Here is a 5429-nt window from a genome sequence, read left to right on the forward strand (position 1 = left end):
ATCAAACCACAATTAATCACAAGAGATGGAGAAGAACTGGACCTACTTATCAAAGGAAATGTCCACAAAGATGGCATTTCTTAGCATCTATGCCCCAAAGACAAGAGCACACATGTTTATAAAAGAAAGAATTCTACAGCTTAAATCACATATTGACCCTCACACACTGACAGTGTGAGACTTCAATACCCTATTCTTACCCATGGACAAGTAATCTAGGCAAAAAACAGACAGTGGCCTCCTTAATGGAAGCCACTTATGTCACCCAGTTCTTGCAGTGTAGGCAGGACATACTCCTATGATGAACAAATACATGATGGAGAGTTTGGAAAGATGTATGCTACAAAGAAATGTGGAACTGGACAAAGAACAAGATGCAGGGACAATGAAAATTGGGCTCTTGTTAGTGGTCCGAACTGCCACCCAAGGCCACTGCCACCTAAGGCCACAGTGATGTCCAGATGTGCACTGCCAACTGGAACCATAGCTGGAGTAGAGGTCCTACAGCAGCCAGGGTCGGTGTTGATCTATAATCTGTTACCACCAAAGGCCATGCAGATACCCATGATCTCGGCGGCCATCTGAATCCATGTTGACCTCCTTGGGTTGTGCTGCCCCTGAAGACCATACCAATCTGAATGGCCTGTGTTTGCCACCTGAGGCCATGATGATGGCCAGGCCCTGTGTCACCAAGAGCTATATCTGGAACCGTGGGTCTTCTACAACCAGGGGGCAGTACTCAAGGTCTCTGTTGTCACCAAAAACCATGTGGAAGCCCATGACACACACTCACCCTGATTGTAAAGAGCAAGGGACCTACTTTTGCAGTGATAATAATTGTAGAAGCATAGTTGAGAAAGAGGGTCATCTGTGACAACCTCTGTCCTCACCCCTCAAAAGTGCAATTTCTAAACAGGAAGCCCTCAAAAAGAATACTTAAAGTGTGATAAGGAACTTAGTTTTCCACAATTCATGGCTTCTGGTTGGGTACAGGAAGGGAAAGATTCAGTTCTCTTTAAAGGGCAGACGACTGAGAGTTTAACCATGCTCCAGTGAATATGAAGATAACACAGAATAATTTTTTCATTTTAATTTAGTAGGGAATGATCAATAACAGCTTTAAAAATTGTGGACATATTTTAGTAAGCCTGGCTCCAAGAAGAGAATTTTATTTCCAATAGGATTAGTGCTCCACATACAGAAACGGCTTCAGGTTGTATAGCAGAGGTATGCCATCTCCAAAATAAGACCTTTTGTGTCTCTGTTTTACTCTAACAACCTTTCATAGGCCTGTCCTTCTGGAATCATAACATATATGTTCTGATAGTGAGGGCCTGGCTCCCCATAACAAAATAAGCTTCATGACGAAACCTCATGTCCCACCTTATTTTCAGATTGTAGAGGTAGGCCAGCAAATATTATGAAATATATTGAAATCAAACTGTGGTCCAAACTGATCACACTCCGCAGGCTCAGGAGCTACAGGGGGTAACAAATGCACTTTCTGTGCAGGCAGGGGGTAGCAGCTACAGGCAATAACAGAGACAGAGTTACTTTAGGAAGAATTGTGCTTCCTGTCCAGGAATCACGAGGCATTTTACAGGACTAAAAAAGTTCTGTTTGTTACCAGTTTTTAAAAGAGAAAGTATTTTAGACAATGTGAAATAATTTTATGACTCGAGATTATTTGATGATTGATTCCCATTAACTTATTTAGCATGTTTTATTATGGGCAACTACATTGTCTTAATTTTTTTAATGTTTGAATAAATTATTAGGATATATTCAGTGGTTCAAATGATGCTGCATTTAGTTTGCTAAGATTCTCTCTGTCTCTCTGTCTCTCTCTCTCTGTCTCTCTCTCTTCTGTATGTGAGTGTGTGGTATGGTTGTATATGTATACTTGTATATATTCCAGAAAAGAATATCAAATGCCCTGTGTCACTCTTTGTCTTATTCTTTTAACTCAGAGTCTCTCCCTAAAACTAGAAGCCAGTTTTCTCAATTAGAATGGCAGCCGGCCAAATCCAATGTTCCATCTACTGTCTCCAGCAGAAACAAACTGAAGTTATCTGTGTAGGTGAGAAGATACCCAATTTGTCCAATACTTTGTTACGTTGTTCTGATTTCCTATTACAGGATTCTATTTACTCTCCAGGATTAGCTGAGAACTTAGTTTTCTAGAATGGAATGTGGAAAAATTGTATTCATTTTTCAATTTTTGTTAGAATTTTCCTGGGAAGCTAGAATTTGTGGTTGTCTATTTCTTTGTGTACTTTTATATTAATCAAACTATACTCTTTCTAGATCTCATTTTTTTGGGCATTATTTAGTGTTTTTCCAGTACTAAACAAGGACATGATTTGCCATGTGCCCACAGTCTCTACAGCTTTTCATAGTTTTACATGATCTTCACGTCTGTAGATTTCCTTACAAATTAAATATACATAAAAATTGTATATTTAATACATAAATATCATACAGAAAATATGCTGTTGAGATAAGAACCTTTCTCATTCTATCAAAAGGAACAAGTCATCAAATATTATATCTAGTGGTGTTCAACTGGATCACATGTATTGTGGTCTACACAGTTTTCATTCTCTGTTTCTATGATTCACTCTCTAAAAGTGAGTTATGACATTACAGCCCACACATTGGAGTGGTATAGATTAAAACGGCATCCTGTTGAGAGAATATCAATCGATTCACGAATTTAAGAAAACTTAGCTTTTAACCTATAGTCAACTGTATTTAGTAGGCAACGGGAGAATGCTACCCCAGGGTGAGATCTAGGGATCCATTTCTTCTGACCCTTGTAAGGAGTCTTTCTTGGCAGTGTGTCGCTCAGACTTGACCACTTTCTGACTCCCTGCAGTTCTCTGGCCCTTTGATGATGTCAAGCTTTATCCTTTTGTAGTTTGCCTCTTGAACCTATCCTTGTGCCTGACTCTGAAATCCCACTGGTAATGCCACCGTCTGAAAGAAACAACTCCCCCCAGTCTTCTGAGTGTGCTATACATTGTAAATCATTCCCCAGCTATTTCTAGGTGCTCATAGGACTTACTTAAGTCCTCCCTGGAAAAGTAACTATCTCTATGTGTCTTATGTTGAGTATCTCCTGGTTTAGTGTACTGGCTGGTTTTGTGAGTCAACTTGACACAAGCTGGAGTTATCACAGAGAAAGGAGCTTCAGGTGAGGAAGTGCCTCCATGAGATCCAGCTGTGGGGCATTTTCTCACTTAGTGATCTAGAGGGGAGGGCTCCATGTGGGTGGTGCCATCCCTGAACTTGTAGTCTTGTGTTCTCTAAGAAAGCAAGCTGAGCAAGCCAGCGGAAGCAGGCCAGTAAGTACCACCCCCCCCCGCCCCCGCCACACCATGGCCTTTGCATCATCTCCTGCTTCCTTACCTGCTTGAGTTCCTCTCCTGACTTCCTTTGGTGATGAACACAGTGTGGAAGTGTAAGCTGAAAAAACCTGCTTCTCCCCAACTTGCTTCTTGGTCATGATGATTGTGCAGGAATAGAAACCCTGGCTAAGGCATCTAGTGTTTCATACATTATTGTTTTCATAAAGCTGAATAATTATTGTCCCTCTCAAAATATCTTTCCCAAAAGCAGAAATCTTGGTTCACTATTTTTTTTTTAATTCTTGTCCTAATGTGGGTCAGAGATCCAGGAAGCTTCGGCTATGCCCATCACTGCTCCTCTGACCCCTGCTCTCAAAAGGCTTATGAATGGACAGCTGAATTTTAATCCCAACACTTTTCTCTTGCCTTGTTGATAAGGAGAATCATCACCAGTGTACATATCTGAGCTTATTGTGTATTCAGAGAACATCAGTATTTCTGCTTCTTAGCCAGTGTCATGTCATATATAGCACTTGACATTTGTACTACCTTCTCTGGCTACTTGAATATGGCCATCACTCTTCAGTCTCAAAGTCCAGTACCTCATTATGTCCTCAAACTATTTTCCAATTAATCTGGATGGCTCACACCTTTCATGAGCACTATGCCATTATCTTCTGCATTTCTTCAGGTGGAATACCTTCACATATCTTGTATCATAATTTTACCAGTGTCCAATAAAGTCATTTTTCTTGTAATCTTCCCTACTGTGCTATTACTATTTTAATACATATGGGATTCAATTTTTAATATACCTCTATTGACTCTTTACACTCTTCTCTTTTATTACCCATCTATTTCAGGTTATGCTATATGATTACTAGGCATTCAACCATTTTTTATTTATATTTAAAGATCAGCCTTAAAGTAACATCATTTTTCCAATACAAAAACTCGACTACAAGTTTTCATTCTCATAAATATTCTGTGTTCAGCAATTATACAAAATTTAAAAATTGAATATATAACATTTTACCCTGAAGTAAGTTATTTTAAATAAAAATGTTACTTCAAGTATTACCATAGAGTTTTCCTGGAGGTGCAAACAATTTAAGAGTTAACCACAGCAATTTAAGTCGAAATGCCAAGAGAGAGTACCAAGCAAAAGTTATCTTCAGAGCTAAGAGGGTACCCAAAGGTTCAAAGCTTCTCAGAATTCATACTTCTTTTCCCCTAGAAAGTGAAAATTGTAGTTTTACATTTCAATTAATGGCTAGTGGCAATCACAGAATTTCCCTAAAATGGCCACGTTCCCTAGACAAGAAAGCAGATTATAATTGATTATCTGCAAATTATTACAGTAGCTGCAATTTCACTTTCCTTAAGGCAAGTTAAAGAAACCGGAATCTTAGTCACTGATTACACAAAACAATCAAATCAGACCTGTCACCAGCACTGAGAAAACCCAGCCTAGGAAGAGAAGTAGGTCTGAGATATGTACATGGTCTTACTGTAGCAACTGTTTAGCATTCCCTAATTATCACAGAGTCAGAACAGGGACAATATCCATGTTGTATTTCTTTTTAAAAGGCCCTGTTGAGCAGTTAGTTTGTCTTGTCTGTGTTGGGATAATGAATTCAGTTCAGTTCAGTGTTCATAACAAGCATATGTGTGTAAGTGTCACACAAATAACACAATGCAAAGTAAGTTTTGTTTTATAAGAATAATTTGAACTAGCAAGGTATTAAATGTAGAAATAGACATAGAAATCTTAGGATTATGTATTTTATGTACAGTTTGCTATTTAGCCTCATTTTAACAATATGCAAATTGCAATTATTGATGGCCAAGCTTTATCGGTAACCTTATAATTTTTATATTATCTGCATTTAATATCTATGTTATGATTTAATGTATCACTTATACTTTGGTTTATATCTGCATTTAATAGCTATATTATGATCTAATTATATCACTTATACTTTGGTCTATATCAGTATAAGGTATATGTAAGTTACAAGCACATGCTAATTTGAGAATTGTTTCCTTATAGTCAGCCCCTCTCTTTAGTTAAGCTTT

At 38.3% G+C, this 5429-nt stretch overlaps 1 non-coding gene across 1 annotated transcript; it reads right to left on the reverse strand.

Moving 5' to 3' along the window:
• Positions 1-4791: 4791 nt before the first annotated feature.
• On the reverse strand, positions 4792-4922 carry LOC115031365. Its single transcript, XR_003837006.1, has one exon. It is a non-coding gene; the product is annotated as a small nucleolar RNA SNORA72 (small nucleolar RNA).
• Between the last annotated feature and the right edge of the window lie 507 nt (positions 4923-5429).

Source organism: Mus caroli, chromosome 6 (assembly GCF_900094665.2).
Source record: "Mus caroli chromosome 6, CAROLI_EIJ_v1.1, whole genome shotgun sequence".
NCBI lineage: Eukaryota > Metazoa > Chordata > Mammalia > Rodentia > Muridae > Mus > Mus caroli.